General features: G+C 37.5%; 1 non-coding gene across 1 annotated transcript; it reads left to right on the top strand.

Annotated features, from left to right (window-relative positions):
- The first annotated feature begins 455 nt into the window (after positions 1-455).
- Positions 456-562, top strand: LOC141635804 (small nucleolar RNA R71). Its single transcript, XR_012540463.1, has one exon. It is a non-coding gene; the product is annotated as a small nucleolar RNA R71 (small nucleolar RNA).
- The last annotated feature ends 21834 nt before the right edge of the window (positions 563-22396 follow it).

Genomic DNA, 22396 nt, shown 5'->3' with positions numbered 1-22396 from the left:
ACCTTAGATTGGGATGGACTGCCCCTTGATTATTGTAATAGGAACACCCTCCTTGCCTATATTGCTGAAAGGCAAGGACTTTTTCCTTCTCTACAAGACAACCGACAGCAGTGTGGCCATCATTACTCTCACATCTCTCACAAGAAACGGTCTCTCCTCTAGTAAGAACATGGACCGTCTGAGGCTCTCCAGCAGCTTGTAACTCCAACTTGTCAAACCTAGCATTCATGGTCCCCAGCTGAGCCAAAACCTGCTTATCAAATGCTTGAACTGTCCTAATCCCATCCCTTGGGTTACCATATTCAGCACTGTGATTCGCCATCTCTTCAATAAGGGACCATCCCTTATCATCATCTGTATTCTCCTGAAATCTTCCACTGGATGCTGCATCAAGTATGGCTCTCTGGTCGTCATACAGCCCATTGTAGAACTGATTAGCTAGGAACCATGGGTCAAATCCATGGTGAGGGATAGACCTCACCAACTTCTTAAATCGTGACCATGCTTCATAGAAACTTTCATCGGGAGCCTGTCTGAAACTAGTAATCTTGGCCCTCAGCAAAATGGTGCGTTGTGGAGGGAAATATCTCTTGTAAAATGCAAGAGTAAGAGACTCTCAATCTGTAACCCCAGCAGCTGTGTGGTCCAAGTCAGTCAGCCACTTTCTGGCTGAATCAGTTAAAGAGAAAGGAAATAGAACTTCCTTACTCTTGTCCCGAGTTACCCCCTTAGTGGCGGGGATAGTAGAACAATAATCGGTAAAGGTCTCCATATGCTTCCTTGGATCTTCACCTGCCACATCTCTATAAATATTTCTTTCCACCATATTGATATAAGAGGGACGGATGTCGAATGTATTCCCATTATCAGTCTGGAGATTGAAACCCTTCGGAATAGAGGATGCTTTAGGCACTGAATGACTTGAAAGCTTTGGCATCTTTACTGGTGATAACGGACTGTCTTCGAAAAGAAATTTATGTAGCTCTGGCTCTTAAGTACTCAAGTCTTCCTTTCTTGATTTTCTCTACAGACGGAGTCTATGCCTGAATAGTCTCTCTGGTTCTGAATTAGCTGAAACTAATTCTAACCTGTCTGACCTGGGCATAAACAATACTGAAATAAAATAATAAGAACGGTCTCAAGGAATAGATATTCCCTGAGACGGATAAAATAAATGGAACGAAAACAAATAGGGCAATTGCCTCCCCGGCAACGGCGCCAAAATTTGACACGTCTGTCGTATACCTATCAAAAATAAACTAACTCAACTAACTATATAGCTAGGTAAGTCAGGTCGATCTCCACAGGGAGGCAAGATTATCGTAGAAGTCCATCTATTTGGTCACAAATGGGGGGGGGGGGGTGTTGTTTGATTTGTTAACTAAACTACGAGATTTAAAGGAAAGAGGAATAAAGGGTAAGAGCAATAAAAGCAGAGAAAAAGGATAAAACTATCAGATAGAGAGGGACATGTCAGGATTTTGGTTCACTACGGTAGTCCAGTGACTCAGCTGTAAATGACTCAGACGAATTAATGTAAGACGGATGTTGAAAGGTCCTTTTGATCCACTTTCTATCCTAAAATACCGCTAACTTAACTTTCATTCTCGTCAGGGTAGTCTACTGTTCATAGCAGGCCTATTTAGTCCAATCTTTCGATCTAGGATTAATTTTAGCCAGATTAAAGGTTAACTCAGAAGTGTGCACTCAACTAAGTTGAATAAATACAGTTAAATTGCTATGGTGACAGAGTCTCGTAAATATTTCATCTGTTTCATTTACTACATCGTCACTTTCCTACCGCAGATCCCCTAATCCCAACATGAAAGGGGTTTAGCTGCTCATGTCGCTAATTAAACTAATAACAGATAGATTTCCAGCAGTAAACATTATGAAATAACAAGTAAAAAGCGTAAAGAGAAATTAGGGCAAGGGAACTAAATGGAATAACAAGCAATTAAAACAACAAAGGATTAATTATTATTGAAGGAAGAGAGAGGAATTACAATCAATGCGAATCCGGCGTAAAGAACACAAAATCCGAGCAAGAATAATCCCAAAAGTAAGGTTACAGTGGAAACAAAGTAACGCAGTAAAGTTTCTTGATAGATAAAAAGATAGATAATAAGATGTCTAATAACCTAGTTAACGTAGGTTTAAATAGGAAAAGCAATTAAGTTTTGCGAAATAAACAACACACGACCTAATTAAAGGCCTATAACAGCGAAACCACTCCATCGAGTGGATTAAAACCACTCGATCGAGTAAACACCTCAGCAAATCTACTCGATCGAATATAAAAGTGCTCGATCGAGTAACTGGTGTTTTTGCAGGCCAAGGATCGAGTAGAATTCTACTCGATCTACCAATGGGAGACGTAAAAACCACTCGATCGAGTGGTAAAACTGCTCGATCGAGTACTTCGTCTTTATTTCAGCTCAAGTCCGCACCTAAATGCCTCGTAATCCGTGCCATGACGCTTCTTAACGCAGTATCTTACTCTGGACAGATCCCGTCTCCTCTAAATGCATGCAAAAAGGACGAAAAAGAGTACGATTCCACTACTTTCGCGTTCATTTCTACAAAGTGGACAAAACGAACTAAAGTAGCCAATTCGGGGCAAAATACCATAAAAACAGTATAATAATGCATAGAAATAGGTGCTGAAATAGGCTAAAAGGTCTTGCCAGCATTCCTGGGTTGGTGCTGAGTTCTTACGTCAGGGACTAATTTACGGGTAGGACCCCGACGAGGGTGAGGATGGACGAGAGGATGGTGCCTCTTCCTACTTGCACTGCTGAGCAGAGGGCTCGACTGTGGCTGTGGTGGTTCTTGTCTTCGATTTACCTCAGAGAGAAGGGGAGAGGCTGTCGACGAAGCTCCTTCCTTTCCTTTCTAACTTGAGTAGCCTAGGTCATTGGGACTGGTTTACTCCTGGCTTTATGGTCCTCACTCGTTACATGAGGGTCATGGTACGTCCGGAACTGATGGAGAAGGGGAGTTCTCCTGCTACTGTTTGTCCTGGGCTTCTGTTAGAGTTATGAACCTTTCCTTTGCATTATGAAAGATCGTTATTTCTTCATTTTATTTTGCTATTGAATTATGAAAGATCATTAGTAGATGATTATCTTGTCTGCAGGCGTGAGTGTACTCCTACTTTCCCGGCTTCGCGCCCAAGAGGACGGAGCCTAAGCCGAGAGCGTACCCTGTCATGAGGGAATGGGTGGTGTGCCGTAGGAAGAGCTAGCGCTCTTCTTACGACATTTGTCAGAGGGGCGTGAATGCCCTGAAGTTGGAGGACGTAAGTGCCTTTGATCCTTATTTGGTTACTTTTCCTTTTCTGTCTTTTATTTAGAAGTGATCGTAAGAATGACGACCCCCCCCCTCCCCTCCAACTTAGAGCCGATCGTAGGAATGACCACTTGTTTACTTCTTTTAGTGGGTGCCTAGACCTTGGGAGGACTATCCCAACGCTCCAGCTTTCGTGGTCGAGGTCCTTCTTCCTAGGAGCTCGAGTCGGTTATTGCTGAGGATGTCCATGGGACTTGTGTGGTACATTGGCGAGTCTTTGACTCGGCAGTGCTCTCGTGACACCTTCACGGTTCCCATCGATGCTCCACGGACGATGTTTAGGGAGCCTTCTGAGACTGAGACAGAGGCCGACTTGGCTGACACTAGTGGTGACGCCCTCCTTCTTCCTGGCGAGGAGTAATCCGATTTCGTTCACCGGAGGTTAGCGCACTGGACGATCGTGTTAAATACTTTACCATTTCCTTGTTTTTGAATTGATTTGACAATTGATTAACGAGCGTCAAATAAAGAGCCACTTGAACCTTGTAGGAGATCGAGGTGGCAGGCGTCGAGCCCCCGGCTTACCTCGAGGTGCTGGAGTAAACTGACGCGGCGGGTATGACAACGATCTCGGAGCTTCGCGACTTTGGCGAGGAGGTGACCGACGCTAGCTTGGAGGAGTAGCAGCACCTAGTGAGGAGGGTAAGCCCCCAGCTTTGGCTGTCTTCATTATTTTATCGTATAGGAATGCATTTGCTCTCTTTTTTTAACCTTGTTTATATTCGAATGCAGGTGGCACCGTCTTGGTACGTGGCGTTGTGGAGGGTGGCCAACCGGCTGCGGGCTGCGGCCATCGAGGCACTCGTAGGTGGACGGGGACTACAGGTATGAACCTCTCATTCCCTTTCTTATTTTATTTCAAATTTCGTTGCAATTTCTTGCATTTTGTTTAAATAATTGAAATGAGGCAATTCTTCATTTGTATGGAGAGAGAGCATGATCTGCAGCGGGAGCGGGAGCTGGCGAAGTCTCAGGCGGAGACGGCTCGTCTGTTGAGGGAGCTCGAGGACAGGGACGCTGAGATCGCCGCCCTCGAGGCGACCGTAGCTCAGTTGAGTGGCGACCACGACTAGCTTGTAAGATTCATTAACCTCTTATTAGACATTTCTATTAACTATATAAATTTAGCTTAGTCATAAACTAATAAGTTATTATACATGCATAACAATATAAAATAAAGTAAGAAGAAATCGATCTACTTACAAAGAGGGCCGAATGGTTATACTAATTTGACACCTTTCAAATTAGTCTTCTTAAGAAAATCCTAGTGCTCCAAAGATGAACATAGATCCAATATTGGAATCTACTCCTTAAGGATTTGTACCCAAATAACCCTCTTAAACAAATACTAATTTGAATACTATAAATTAGTATATGTATCTTAATATAACTATTAATATTATTACTTGCTATTACTAGTAATGTGTTGGTAATATTAGTGATTTTGTGAGATTTTCTTTTTTTATTTGTTCTTGACAATTAGAGGGAATTTTCAATTATCAATATGATAATCTCATACAAGAATGAATTATGGGAATAAGAAGAGAAAACTCTTCTTATTCACATGGGTGGCCGGGTGGCTTAGGGAAGGATGCCCTATCAATACTCAAGATTGTTCTTCTCAAGATGTAGAGTGTAGGGCTAGGTTTAGGTCTTTTAGAGACATAATCATTGTGCTTAATTCTCAATTAGAACAATAATTAAGTGCTAAACCTACCCAACACCCTCCATTTACACGGCACAAATGGACTTAAAATGGTCCATTTTATGTTTGTCAAATGTTAATTTGTATATTGTGACATATTGGACATGTTACTAGACATGTTATTTAATAATGCATTTTTAACTTATTAAAATCAATATATAAACAAAATAAATCACATATAAAAATTAACTAGTAATTCATGGTTACAAATACTTAAAATGGGTTATTGAATTATAAATCACAACAACTTATATTTATAATAAATCATTTATTCTTATTTTAATTGTTTCATAAACAAAAATAAAACCTAAGTAATAAAACAATTTTACATTACTTAGAACGAATCTTATTTAATCGAATTACAATAAGATACGACTTCTCAATCACAAAATCATTCGTTCAATTTTAAGAAATTAATTAACTTGTATCAACATATAATTAATTAATTAATCAATTAAGAGTGTTACCCTAGAGGTATGACCTTAAGGGATCAACTGATCACCACCATCATACGACAGTAATGTCAAACCCTAGTCAGCCAATCATTACCGATTAATGTGGATCAGTTGACAATAAAATATTAGTTTCCCTCATGCATTCTTATTATGAGATTTAAACATGTGATCACATTATTGTCGAGGACACTAACTCCAACAATCTCCCACTTGTCCGCGACAAGTGTGCATCACCAATTCTCTTGTCCTATTACTATCTCCCACTCAATACAAGGTGTCTTGCAGGTCGTACTTGCATTTGATTATATCATGAGTTGTTTTGCTCTATCTAACGAATAACTGTCTGACCGGAATTATCTACCGTAGATACCTTCCGAGCGTGGCCACGCATTTTCAGTTTATTGCTCCTCGAGTGGCCTAGAGATATAAGATAACCATGACAGGGATGGACAATTCCAATTGCACTCTTCCCTTAAATAGCCATAGCTTATGATAACCCAAAATATGTCCTTTTAACTACAATTACTAAGGTCGTAAAACACAAATCAAAGTTACCCTGAAATTGTGCCACCTTAGGGGAACGGTCTTTAGTCAAAGAATCGACTCATAAGAATACTATAGTAGCTCTCGCCACGACCAGGATATAAAAATTTCCAGAACTCTATAAGCGGTCATAAGCCCGACAGAGTGTCCCATACAGTCTGTCTATATGATCCACTAGTCATCTCTTATGACTTTATGGCTCTTGAACTTGCCATCAATCACATCACACTCCAGTCACTTTGAGATGTCACCTCATATAAGTAACTAGGGGCGAAGACTATGTTAATCCAGTTCACTTTTATGGGGTTCAATATTGTCTCAACAACCCATTTGGATGTAACAAAGTACAAGATGAGTTATCAATAACTCAAACGATAAATGTGATTATCACATACGAGTAGTCAATACCATATTAGCACTCTATGTCTCATAATCATAAGTGTATTTATACACTTTCCTAATGCAATAAAAGTTTAGCTTGTGAACATACCATGTGTCTATGAGTTCAAACTTTATGAATTACGATTTGCTTCAATTTCATGTTATCTCTCATAGCATTGCTATTACATAACCTGTGATGTGGTTTTTGGTAGACGATACGGCTCATAGTCATGAAAGCACACCACCTAATCACAACGTACTTAGGTTCATTTTCTAGAATCTTGCAATGGATGACAATAAAATACCTTTTTCTAGTCTTTTGCTCCTTAGGTCAATAAAATCAGCCTAGGATTTTTACAAATCCTTCTGAGCTTTGAAAATTTGAGTTCGTGTAATCTTCAACACACAACTCAGTATTCTTCCAAACTCCAGAACAAACCATTAGTTCTCCTTGAGAATTCATGATGGTTCCTTAAGGCTTACCAATGACTCTCATATGGGTTAACTTGTTATCGACTCTTCATGCTCCAAGCATGAGATTCATCTAGGACATGTGCATTATGGCATGCATGATTATTCTAATGGCGGAAACATTAGTAATCGATTTCATGTAGACAACAGTTCTTAGGTTCATGTGAATAATCATAATTCTATGATAATTCAATTTTCATCAATATGAACAACCTACTTAACTTGTTGATTTCTTTAAGATGAAGGATCACTATCAACATAAGATACCTATCTATGTGCCAATCTAACATTCCATGTAATGATAGATTTGCATAATGTCTAACTTCATCCAGAATTGAAAACCTAAATACTTCTTTATAAAAGACAGTATTTGCACGTCATTCTCAATGAGTAATATGTTATGCAATTCATGAAGGATGACTCCCACTCAACTTCATGTCAAAACATGACTGTCACTGACTCCAACTCAATTCCATGTGTACACATGTTTCGTTTTCGACAACTCATTCGAAACATTACATGATTTTGAAATGGTCATTGCTTTTCTAAGTATTAGTCAAATATATATATGTTATTCACATATCCCTTTCTAAATACCCATTTGGAAAGTGGTTTTAATACCTTACTTATTTTCATAATGAGGTATAGCAATGATTTGAATTTTTTGCTTAGTTATTAATCAACATAGCTTTTGTAGACATCAACATGCCTCTCTATGCAACTCTGAATCAAATATTTCTATTTACTTTGGATTGGTCTCAACAATCCCAAATAAATCCATTTACTTGCATAGATACCATATTGGTTTCATAAGGCTCTTAAGTAAAATGTCGAATTTTAATATCTCTAGGTATATCCACTTCATAGATCAAAATCTTATTTTCCAAGAAAATATTCTTTTGTCTTTTCATAAGTCTCAAGTTTTCTTAAGAACACTTTCTTTTGGTCTCCTCACGTCAAGAGTCTAACCTATGAACATCTTCTTTTGCTCTTCTTACATAGATCCCATACCTAAGAACATCTTCTTCTGGTCTCCTCGCGTAGATTCCATCTGGTCAAGGTTTGTGGCTAAATTTACTCCCACTCTATCTTTAGGAAAAAATACACTAAATTTCCCCAAAGATAGCTTTTGAGCCACAAATAATAATGGTGAAGGAGGAAGAAATTTCACATGTCAACCTATAGAGATCTATTTAAGGCATATTGAAAAGATAATGTAGACTAGACGTTTTAGTTTTGATAGGTGTATCAAATAAGGTTGGTAACGTTCCCTAATGTGAGTTCAATAACTCAACATAACTTCATAATTGATCTTACATAAGTAAGTTGTGACTTTAGTCTCAATGGCATTAGGAGAATCGAATTCATAGCTTATGGAGATATAATGATTCGATCATTATATTTGTCTAATGATCAATTTAAGTTGATAAATTCTTAAGATTTCTAGATGCAAGAAGTGTATGTTGACAAATTTTAGAACAAATGATACGATAAGGTGAGTGACTTGGGTTGCAAACCAAGTCACCAATATCCAAAATACAACCATTGTATTAAAGGAAACAAACAAATTTCCAAGTCGAACAAGGAAATTAAAAGAGTTCTAAAATTTCAATACACGATAATAAAGACAGAGAAAAATAAGGCCAAGCTTCCATAGATCTAACACCATGGGCGACTATATATAACTTCCCTCAAGATCTTCTAGGCTTGATTTTCTTTGCCTTTGTCCTTGCTGGGATGCCCTAAGTACAATAAAAAGGGTAATCATCACAACTTGTATCAAAATACCAAAATTGAGATCGAAACAAAAAGATAGGGATAGTTATTTACCTACTGGAACAATTATTCCATCTTTGATATCGCCAAGATACTGTGGACAATTCCTCTTCTAATGCCCAACACCATTATAATAGTGGCATTTGTCCTCGGAGGAGGCACCCTTTTTGGACTTGGAGGATCTAGCTTCAAAAGCCTTCCCTTTGCCCTTGTTGGGAGTTAGCTTCTTACTCTTGTTGCCACTTTTCTTAAATTTCCCTTTGCTCTTTTGATTAAAGTTGAGCACATCCTTGATGGTGCTAACATTTAGCCCCATGTTCCTCTCGGCTTGCACAAGCATTTTGTGCAATTCATCGAGGGAAACTTTCAAATTTTGCATATTAAAATTCACCATGAATTGAATAACATATGCCTTAACCTTGTTCAAGGAATGATGAATTCGGTCAATGATGAGTTCTTCGGGAATTTCTACCTTTTGCATCTTTAGAGTCTCAACATGCTCCATTAACTTGAGCACATGAGGGCTAACTTTTTGGCCCCCTTTGATATTGAGATGGAAAAATGCGGATGCCGCTTCATATTTTATGATCCTGGAGCTTGTGAAAACATGGTCACAAGCTTCGTATAGATCTCATATGCGGTGCTAATCTTTATAGCACTCCATTGGAGATAGGCCTCCATAGAGAAGATAAACACATTTTTGATCGCGCCCGACTCCTTTTGGTAAGTCTCATAGGCTTGCCTAGCGGCGGGGGTAGACCTTGCGGTAGGTATGGCGGGAGAGGCCTCGGTGAGGTAACGAAGCTTGTCGTCACCCTCCGCGGCAAAACGGAGTTGAGCGTCTCAATCGGCAAATTTGGACCCATTCTTTTCTAATTTACAACGATCCATGAAGGATCGGAGCCAAGAAACATTGGTGAGAGTGGTCGAGCTAGCGTTTGCGGATGAATTTGGAGTTGTCATTGCAATTGAGAAAACAATTTTGACTACAAAATAGGAAGTGAAGAATTGATAAACATTTATTGTTTTAATAATACTTGTAAACATTTTAAACAAGTTTTAAGCATTTATATAGTGACCTCTACCCAACTATTATAAATGATCCCGATATCCAAATTCATATTAACTCGGGCACGGTGAGCCGATTCATCCCTAATCAATATAATTCGGCGGATTAACTCATTAAACGATTCTACTTCTAGAATTCTCGATCGATAAAATTACTTTAATATTTATCTTAAGCCCAAAACACATGTGGCTATGGTCACGAATACTTCCGTTGAGGTCAATCCAAATTTCGATATAATAACAATTTACTACCCATTACCCAACGTAACAAGTTTAGCACCCCGGTGAGCCGAGCCTACTTCCTTATGAAATTGGCACTCATGGTTCTACTATTTGGTAAGGATAATTCTCAATTATTACTTAGTGAGAGGTCTTGACAATTTATTATTTATATCGTTTTAAGTAAACTAAAGCGGTGAACTTCGATAATTATAAATGACACGGTCGATGACTCAATAAAATATGATATGCATGTATAGTTATGACGATTTGGCTATGCATGCAAACATATAAAATAAATGCAAAGCAAAGCAATAAAATACTAGTATGGCCTTCCTACAAATAGGAAATTTAATAAACTATTTATAAATTTAGAAACCAACTCCTTGGTCCCTTGAACTTCATTTGGCACACACTTCAAGGCAAAACCGTCTTTGTCGGAACGCCTTCCCGAATGGGACCGTCTTCAAGGAACTCCGGGAAAAATAAATTACATAGCTTTTCTACTTTATACATTATAAAAAACAAAATATAAAATAAAAGTGATACGAGATCACAAATAATTACAACCGAATCGATATCCTCATTCATCTTGGGAAATATCAATTAAAACTAAGGCCATACTAAGTACAAATTACATAATTCAAAATTACATAAAATAAAACATGACATTCATACTAAAAATGCAGCATTAATATATGTATGAAACATGCCATGTGATGTGCCAAATCGCCTATTTAAGCGAATATCGTATATTTGGTCCGGTTTTATGGATAGTTGGGATTATTAACTTATTAAAATCACACAATCTTACATAAATCAAATCTATGTCTAAGTTAATTACCCCAACTGTTTTAGGACTCCAAAATTTAGTTTTCACTAAATATTTGACAATAATTAAACTTGATATTCTATTATTGCTCATTAAACATCATTTAATCATAAAAATAAAGAAATAATTCCCAATAAATCATAAAAATTCGAAAATTATAATTTTGTATATTCTGGAAAATTCCCAACATTCCAAAATTTTAACAAAATTTACCCATAAAATATTTTTAATTTATTTCACAAATAAATCGCATAATACATAACTTTAACCTTTTAATTCCAAATTAAACATAAAAATTATGAAAAATCAAAATTAAAATTTTTAATATTCTATATAAATTTCCAGAACCTAGAAATGACAAATTTTCAATCCCCAAAAATCGAATTTACAATTATGACCACTTAAAGTTGCTATTGTAACACCCCCATACTCCAAATGCCTTACCAGGACCACTCAGGTATAAGGATACTACCATCTCGGTTACCCGAGCCAATGATAATCATAAGACAATAAAGAAGCATATTTAAATAGTAAATATAATTTAAGTGATTACATATCTCAAACCAAAACTGTCAAAGGAATTACAAAGTACTCAATCCGTCGACTGATAAAACTATCAAGCTACTAGACATCGTAAATCGACACAAAATGGAAGACTTCTAAATGCAACGTGATGACTCATCCCGGCTATCCCGTACGCATCATATCATACCTGCTCAATAACTGCTCACTACCCCCGAATGGATCACCACAGTTTTTAAAACATTTAAACGGGTCGATCTTAATCACACAATTCAATATATATCAACAATAGGATAAACAGACAACTTAACTGTCACACACACAACCACACCAATTCCAATAATCTCAATCATCGATCGTCCCTTTGGACTGGGGTCCGCCGCGATGGGGACCGCAGCCGTACCCACCAAATCCCCGCTCCTCATAATGAGCGATAACCCGGTCCATTAATGTGCACATCCCTTCTGTGGCGGGTTCCACGAAGGGCGAAACTAGGGCGTGAAGCCACTCCCGCAAGTGACCCCACTCAGCCGAGGACACGCCTCGAGAACCATAGACAACGATCACAATCACAATCACAACCGTCACAATACAATTACTATATCAAACAATCAATCTCAACACATCATCAATCATCCCATTATGGGACTAATACTGAGTAGGAAATCCTACCTGGAACAGCAACACAATCAGACGGTCTCAACAGCTGTATTAAAATTACTCTTCTACGAATCCTCTTCCTAGCATATAATCACATAATCACTAACAATCACAAAACTAACACAAAACCCCCAATCCTAAAATTAGGGTTTAACGAAACTTGACGAAATACTATAAAATTGGTATGTAGATCTTACCCTCGACGCAAGGATCACAAAGGTATAAAGAACGATGGAATCCGACCTCTCAAGCTCCGGGATTTGTCAACAACACGGATGAATGCGAAGAACGTAACTTGAATCTCCCTTTTAATGTTATTAGGTTTGTAAAAGTGTATTATGAAAGTGACGGAAAGATTTATATATTAATCCGTGTTATTAACAAAACCCGTCGAATTATCACCCGCTAACCGAGCTACTCGATCAAGTAGCTAAGGTACTCGATCGAGTGCCCCCTTACTCGATCGAGTATCCTAGTTACTCGATCGAGTACCCAACAGGTCAGAAACTATTTTAAAACCGCAACACACCCTTACTCGACAGAGTAAGGCCTACTCGATTTAGTACCCATAGACTCATAAAACCGTAGTATTACAGTCTTCCCTCCTTAAAAAGAACTTCGTCCCCGAAGTTCAACCCATACATAAAACAAACCTACCAACTTGACTAAGACACAACTACATAGCTAAGAACTAAAGAACTCGACCAAACATAAAACATGAACTCTTAACACCCACTCCACCAACTATGTTTACTTCCTTAACATGACTCACGATATCGTATCCACCACATATATATCTCTCATGACACCAACTCCATACATAACCAACTACCATCCTCTAACGCTGCTAGCTCCACAATATCATCCACTATCAAATCCAAAATCGAGACACTCAAAGACATCAAACGGAATGTTACATTCTACTACCCTTAAAAGGAACTTCGTCCTCGAAGTTTACTCACACTCATAACCTCATCATCCAACTGTCAACACTATCGAAGTATTCTCGCATTCCTAACATTGAACTAGTACAAGCACGTCCATGACCTTTTAACACTATCAACCACAACATATACATATCCATACCTTATGCTACACCAACACTCTACTTCCAAATATACTACCATATGTACAACCATCAAAATCTCTTTTATCGCATCCTACTTCTCTTAAGATAAATGTTACGTCCTCGTAACTCACTAATACTAAATCCTAGATATATCTTTTCATTATCCTCATCATCACCGCATGTCAAAGATAACCACCTAGAACATAAACACTCGCCATGCACATATCCAAGGCTCTCTTACTTAACAACTCTCATACTTCACTTCACTCGTCACACCACCTAACCTATACCACAAAATCTTTAACTTAATCCAAAACTTCACTTGTTCTCTATTACCGCAACATGACACACCTCTCTATATAAACTAAATAAAACTCTTATCGTCAAAAGCATAACTCACGATCCACACTTGTTACGTACACTCACACTAGATCCTCAAGTTCCTTTCTTTCATTACCGTAAGACTCATACATAACTTAACACGACACTAATTACTCAACACCCTACACTCACTGTCTCAAGAAAGGATTATCAACCACCTGCATATATCAGATCATGACTATGACTACTGATGCCTCAACTTAAAACAATATCAAAATTACTGTAACAACTTCTCACAACTTTGTCCCATCAACAGAATGTCATTATACCATGACAATAACGAAAACATGTACAACTCTCTTTCATATCATACTCTACCCTCATTCCAAAATTTAACGGGTAAGAAACATCGATAACAAAACAACTGTCTATCTGTACAAACTGAAACTCCCACGAAGCAACATAAAAAAAAACAACAATCTATGTATGACTGGTATGAACTTTCGAAACTCGAATCATAATCATCCCGCCTACTCCACCACAACCGGTGACGGCATCACAACACCGCCACCATCAGCCACACCGCAGTGCGAAAATACCCGCATCACAACACTAAATATCGTGCCCGGATCACCACCCGAGGCACCACAACCACATCGATATTCATCACAACTGCATACAACTCCCATAAATACTGACTCAGAATAACTTCTCAGACAAGAAGAACTTACTCAAATCCACTTTACTAAATCATAACACAACATATTTTATGAATTAAAAAGATAATAACCTCGTGAATATCATCCCCTTACCATATCACAGATTGACATATATCATGAATACATACAAGTATAGCCAGTCATGCCAGGTCACTCAAATTATTACCTTTTTGAATATCATTCAATTAGATTAGCGTACTCAACATGCATTACAGAACATTCAAATAACAACTTTATGATAATCACACCATACCACGTCTTGTGAGGTCAAAACCTCACACAAACATTTATATATCATCGACCCGTAATCACATCCAACCGGTCAATCTCGATCACGTAAGTTACCAGCTGATAAAAGTTACCTCTCACCCGATCTTAACTCGTATACACCTCATAACATATTCTCCCATTCGCATATCCATCGCCCTCTGCCAAATGTAGCCACTCCATTAATGCTCAACTATTAACAACCGCCTCATATAACCACATCTTATACTCTTTCATAACCATACTTATCAATCTGGTCCCTACAAAATCAACCTCTTTAGATTTGCTGCTTTTCTAATATACCGTCACCCTTAACCACTAGTCACAAACCATAACACTACCACTGTCCGGACATCAAACCTTTTACACTAATCTCTAAACATCACGATTTCTTTCCTATCTTTGGTTAACATCCCAAATAACGAACATCGAATCCATCAACAAAATTACCTCAACATTCTTCCCAATACTATTCTTAATTATGTCATCATCTAACTCTCCTCCAAAATCTCATATCATGCAGATATTCTACCAATTTCTTACTCCCTTAATTCCTCGAAACTCATGATTAATCATGTTGTCCTGAAACTTCTGTATAACCATTAACTTACTTACTCCTGATAGTATCATACGTCTCGACGATTCCTTACTTTTATGCTACATAACTCTGGTGAACATTTTTCTCAGCTTACTTTTATCCTTCTTTTTTCTTTATACTCAACAATACCATTTAATAGCTCAACTCCTTATTACTTCTATCTAACCCTTTAGTGCACCAATTACCTTCTCATCGCTCCAATACTCAAATCCCATTATTTTATATCGATATCATCTCACTCTTTCTTACCATGGATCTTCTCTTATTATGCTATCAGTCACATTTGCCACTAATCTATCCATAAAATCAACGTTCACTGTTTAAACAATTGTATCTCTTTTGTACCTCTTTAGAAATCAGAATTCATTTCATACCGTTAAATGCCCAAGGAAATCCCACAGTACTTTTATCTCTTAATAAACCAAATCTCCCAAACTCACTCACTGTGTACAAATCTACCTCGCGACATGTCTCCATAAAGTTCACTGTTTACCACTCTTCTCAACCCCCTTTAAAACGAACTTTCACTACATATATCCATAACCTACACGACTCCTAACCATCTTCCTCCATAATTCTTTACACATCTCAAGCTGCCATCAATTGCGTCCCTCATTTCTATCTTTTCATTCTCACATTCCATAAACTCACATCATCCCTTGCCCACATTCATTTACTTTTACATTACTCAACATACAAACATATCGCTCATCTCATCTCACAAAACATGCTCTATGTCTCAATTAAGCCATAATGATCTTTGTTTTCTTTTTCCACTATCTATCACAACCACATATAGCTCATCTCCTCCCACCAAACTCATACTCACCAAAAGGTGCCGCTCACCACCCCATAGGATGGGGTAACTTACGTATCAAGACAAACATACATGTAAAACAATGCATAAAGAAGCAAAATAACCACTTTGAATTAAACATAATATGCAACGAAGTCAAAAGATAAGCATATGACCCAAAACAGGGGTCACTAGATCGAGTACAGGCCACTCGATCGAGTAAGGGACTTACTCGATCGAGTAGGTCAAGATCAGAAGCACGTAAAACAAATCACCAGGGCTACTTGATCGAGTAACTAATGTACTCGATCGAGTGCCCCCTTACTCGATCGAGTACCAAGGATACTCGAAGTACCCCAATTCTCAGCACTGTCCAGTTTTCGTAAAATAGTCATAACTCACTCATTTCTTGGTCGTTTTGGGCGTGTGACCTATCGTTAGAATCGTAAAAGAATAAGCTATCACCTCCAATTCGAATCACATCAAAATCATTTATGCATCTCAAGTTATAACAGTTTAAAGACAACCTCTTTATAATCGAAAAACACAACTACTTGATTTTACTTCCAAACAACTTAAACAACAACCAAGCAAACAAAACCAGTCCAAAACTCATAAAACCAGTATTCATAATCATATGTTATTATTTTCGAAAGCCAAGCAACAACATTCATCATGCACATAGGTTATTTAACTTGTCAATCACGATTTACCCACATGCTTTTATTTTATAACTTTACGTACACAATAATATAATATACGACATAAAATCCCCTATTCACATGTTACTAACATCGCAATGTTATACAATCCATTACCCACATAAACATGCTCCACACATGAATTTCATATTCTTATGCAATTACTTACTTAATCTCTTCCAACAAATTCATCCATTACAGCTACACACTTCTTACAACATATACACATGAACAATCGTGGACAAGTACAAAAACTTATCATACAACTCTATGCAAACAAAATATACGTATACAACACAACATTTCTATTCACATGTTATTATTATGTCACATTATGAATCATCCATCATGTTTCTCATTCCAACCACAGTTCTATATATCTCATCAATCTTTCTTTCACATTCTCAACTTTCTACTCCAAACATCCAACAATTACACATACTTCATCACATCCACACACAAGCTATCAAACAACGCATACGACCTTGACACACACCCCCCATGTGACCGGTTCAAAATTGTAGGGCAAGTTCGCGACATTAGGACGTATCCCAAGCCTTTGCATTAGCTCCTACAACCTTTACCCCGGGTTCATTTTAATTGACTCCCTAGATTCATTAGATTCATTGGTTACAGGTTTCAGGATCGTCGCTCTGATACCATTTGTAACACCCCATACTCCAAGTGCATTACTAGGACCACTCAGGTATAAGGATACTACCATCTCGGTTACCCGAGACAATGATAATCATAAGACAATAAAGAAGCATATTTAAATAGTAAATATAATTTAAGTGATTACATATCTCAAACCAAAACTGTCAAAGGAATTACAAAGTACTCAATCCGTCTACTGATAAAACTATCAAGCTACTAGACATCGTCGACATCGACACAAATGAAGACTTCTAACTGCAACGTGATGACTCATCCCGGCTATCCCGTACACATCATATCATACCTACTCAATAACTGCTCACCACCCCCGAATGGATCACCACAGTTTTTAAAACATTTAAACGGGGTCAGTACTAATCACACAATTCAATATATATCAACAATAGGATAAACAGACAACTTAACTGTCACACACACAACCACACCAATTCCAATAATCTCAATCACTGACTATCCACTGGACCAGTCCTGCCAGTGGAGGACCGGAACCGTACCCACCAAATCCCCGCTCCTCATAATGAGCGATAACCCTGTCCATTAATGTGCACATCCCTTCTGTGGCGGGTTCCACAGAAGGCGAAACTAGGGCGTGAAGCCACTCCCGCAGGTGACCCCACTCAGCCGAGGACACGCCTCGAGAACCATAGACAACGATCACAATCACAATCACAACCGTCACAATAAAATTACTATATCAAACAATCAATCTCAACACATCATCAATCATCCCATTATGGGACTAATACTGAGTAGGAAATCCTACCTGGAACAGCAACACAATCAGACGGTCTCAACAGCTGTATTAAAATTCCTCTTCTACGAATCCTCTTCCTAGCATATAATCACACTAACAATCACAAAACTAACACAAAACCCCCAATCCTAAAATTAGGGTTTAACGAAACTTGACGAAATACTATAAAATTGGTATGTAGATCTTACCCTCGACGCAAGGATCACAAAGGTATAAAGAACGATGGAATCCGACCTCTCAAGCTCCGGGATTTGTCAACAACACGGATGAATGCGAAGAACGTAACTTGAATCTCCCTTTTAATGTTATTAGGTTTGTAAAAGTGTATTATGAAAGTGACGAAAAGATTTATATATTAATCCGTGTTATTAACAAAACCCGTCGAATTATCACCCGCTAACCGAGCTACTCGATCGAGTAGCTAAGGTACTCGATCGAGTGCCCCCTTACTCGATCGAGTATCCTAGTTACTCGATCGAGTACCCAACAGGTCAGAAACTATTTTAAAACCGCAACACACCCTTACTCGACAGAGTAAGGCCTACTCGATAGAGTACCCATAGACTCATAAAACCGTAGTATTACAGCTATTCATCAGCTTTATTATGTAAAAATCAATAATCACCCAAATCAAACGAAATTTGACATGCAACTTTAGATCTGATTTTTACATCTAAAAATCATAAATATTGCAAAATAAAACCATTTTACCTCAAAATTTACATACAGTGTGTAAATATTGCATGTGACAACATACTAAAATTTCATGGGCAGAGACGAAGTCTAACTAATTTTAACCAAAATACCTCCATTTAATCCATTTTTATCATGTAAAAATCATAAATCATGCAATATAAATCACTTTTATACAAAATTTTACATACAATAAGTAAAATATGCATGTGAGGTTGTGTAAACATTTCAAGGTCAGAATCATAGTCTAACTTATTTTAGTATTTTAAAAGTCATTTTACTAATTAAAATGTAATAAAAATACTAAAAATTAAATTAATGAGCAATAAAATACCATAAATCATCAAAATGACCTAAAATCAATTTAGGACCAGAATGCTTATCATGCAAAAATTTCGTGGCTTTTATCTTCATAAATTACAAAATATTAGTTTTATTTAAGTTACAAATAACTCGAAAAAACTATAAATCGATTATGCATGCAACCACCATCGCTCTGATACCAATTGTAAGATTCATTAACCACTTATTAGACATTTCTAATAACTATATAAATTTAGTTTAGTCATAAATTAATAAGACCTTATGCATGCATAACAATATAAAATAAAGTAAGAAGAAATCGATCTACTTACAAAGAGGGCTGAATGGTTATACTAATTTGACACCTTCCAAATTAGTCTTCTTAAGAAAATGCTAGTGCTCCAAAGATGAACTTAGATCGACTATTAGAATCTACTCCTCAAGGATTTGTACCAAGATAACCCTCTTAAACAAATACTAATTTGTATACTAGAAATTAGTATACGTATCTTAAAATAACTACTAATATTATTACTTACTACAACTAGTAATGTGTTGGTAATAATATTGATTTTGTAAGATTTTCTTTCTTATTTGTTCTTGACAATTAGAGAGAATTTTCAATTATCAATATGGTAATCTCATACAAGAATGAATTATGGGAATAAGAAGAGAAAACTCTTCTTATTCACAGGGGTGGCCGGGTGGCTTAGGGAAGGATGCCCTATCAATGCTCAAGATTATTCTTCTCAAGATGTAGAGTGTAGGGGTAGGTTTAGGTCTTTTAGAGACATAATCATTGTGATTAATTCTCAATTAGAACAACAATTAAGTCCTAAACCTACCCAACCACCTCCATTTACACGGCACAAATGGACTTAAAATGGTCCATTTTAAGTTTGTCCAATGTTAATTTGTATAGTGTGACATATTGGACATGTTACTAGACATGTTATTTAATAATGCATTTTTAACTTATTAAAATCATTATATAAACAAAATAAATCACATACAAAAATTAACTTGTAATTCATGATTACAAGTATTTAAAATGGGTCATTGAATTATAAATCACAACAACTTGTATTTATAATAAATCATTCATTCTTATTTTAATTGTTTCATAACCAAACATAAAACCTAAGTAATAAAACAACTTTACATTACTTAGAACGAATTTTATTTAATCGAATTACAATAAGATACGAATTCTCACTCACAAAATCATTCGTTCAATTTGAAGGAATTAATTAACTTGTATCAACATACAATTAATTAATTAATCAATTAAGAGTATTACCCTAGAGGTATGACCTCAAGGGATCAACTGATCACCACCGTCATACGACAGTAATGTCAAACTCTAGTCAGCCAATCATTACCAATTAATGTGGATCAGGTGACAATAAAATTCTACATTCCCTCATGCATTCTTATTATGAGATTTAAACATGTGATCGCATTATTGTCGAGGACACTTACTCCAACATAGCTGCCCTTCTTTTTGTTGTTGTCTTGTATACACTTTGTACAATTTGGACTTTTCGGACCTGTTTTGGGCGAGATCGACCAGTTTGATGTATGTACCGTCTTTTGGTTGTGTATATAATGGCCTGAGTGCCTTTGCTATTGGGTGTTTGTTGTTCCTGCGGGTTAGCTTAAAAGAACAGGTTTGGTAGGTGACGGTTTGTGCCGTCACGCTGCCAAAATTTACATAGAATTTACACGTAAAACATGTAGCATATATGTGGCCAGAATTGGCGCAAAATGGAAGTAAAAAAAGTGCCCGGAAATGAGCAAAACTGACAAAAATGACGAAAGTGCTTAGAAATGCCCAAAAATGCCCAGAAATGGGCAAAAATGACCGGCAGTAGGGGGGCTATCCCCTAAAAAAGAATTAAAAATAAATGTCTAAGTGTGAAAAGTGTTGAAAAAGAGGAGTGAAATTATTCCCCTAAAAAAAGAAGTAAAAAAAATGGGTAAGTGTGCTCGTTTGGCTAAAATATCGACTTTGCCTCGAAAAGCGAACCCGAAAAGAATTAAGAAACAAAAACTTGGTAATTATGACGAAATTACTAAATTAAGATCCTATAGGAATAGGAAATTATAGTAAAAAAGCAAAATAGGAAAGATCCAAAGTTGGGAACACGGAAAAGGCCCTGGGGAAGAGGCGCAACAAGAGCTGCGACTCTTCGAAGAGGCGCAGCAGATGCTGCGTCATTTCTCCAGTTAGTCAGACCTCGACAGAAATTAGGAAACAGCGAATAGTATAAATAGAGACCTCAGGTGAGCTTTTATTCACACAATTCCTTCTTCTTTCTTCCGTCTATTACATAAAAACTCATATATCCTCCAAAAAAATTCAAAATTATGGATGCCTTTGAAAACCGTCTGAAGGAATGGACGAATAAGTTTACAATCATTGAGAAGCACGACATGGGTGCTTTTAATTTAGGATCGATCTTGAGTTTCAAATAGTGAAAGTTGTGAAGCCTTTCTTGGATGCTTGTCTTGAGTATTGGGACCTGATCCTTCATGTATTCGCCTTACCTGAAGGCGAAATTTGTCCTTTTCTTGAAGAAATAGCTGTTGTTGGAGGATAGGACCCATAAAATGTACTGACTATACCCCCTAGCTCTTAAGGATATAAAGATAAATTTAGCAACTTGCTTGGATTGACCAAGGCTGAGGTGGAACGGCTTGTGACCTCAAAAGGTGTCCACATGTTTGACTTTATTGACCGATTTATAAATAGGGAGGACCCTACTATTTCTTATGTCGCGAGGCGCAGGGCCTTCGGGTTTTTTTCTACTGCATTTCTATGTTCTTCGAGGGCATGTTGATGAGGAGATGAGAGGGGATCCTCGTTTTGTAAGCCTAGTAGAACAAATGGAGCTGCGCAAGAGCCCAGCTTGCCTAGTCTTAGGGGAGACCATTATTGGTTTGGATAATAGAAAGGCCAGCCGCGAGATTCCTTATTTGGGAAGTCCCATCATCTTGCAGGTAAGAACCATTTTGCGACCGTTCTTCTTCCTTTTTTTGTCTTTTCGTTTTTTTCCCTATTTTTTTTCTTTTTTTTTTCTTTTTTTTTTCGGTCAATGCACGGGTATTAATTCCCGCTTTTTTTTTTGTTTGCAGGCTTGGCTGATGGAGTGGCTGCGGTTGATCGAGCCTCCAGTTAATGTGCAAGGATATCATGCTCGATCAATCGCAATGAGTACTAAGCTGTATATGGTGGACTTCACTCAAGTATGGAACTACTGGGAAAATAAGTTGAAGAGTAAAGGTGGTCCCTTGATCCGATGGATTGTGCCATGGTGGCATCTCATGTCAGTTACTGGAGTCTCCTCTTTTGACCCGACACGGTCAGTTCGTGTCCCTGGCTTGGAATTCATAGTTTGCATTTTTTCAGAGAGATGGATGAGGCAAGTGGGCCTTAACCAGAAGATTCCGAAGTTGGATACTGTTCCTCAAACTACCTTGGCACATACTTCGGAGTCTTGTCAGAAATGGG

The sequence above is a fragment of the Silene latifolia genome, chromosome Y (genome assembly GCF_048544455.1).
Source record: "Silene latifolia isolate original U9 population chromosome Y, ASM4854445v1, whole genome shotgun sequence".
NCBI lineage: Eukaryota > Viridiplantae > Streptophyta > Magnoliopsida > Caryophyllales > Caryophyllaceae > Silene > Silene latifolia.
This window is presented reverse-complemented; position numbering and strand designations above follow the sequence as displayed.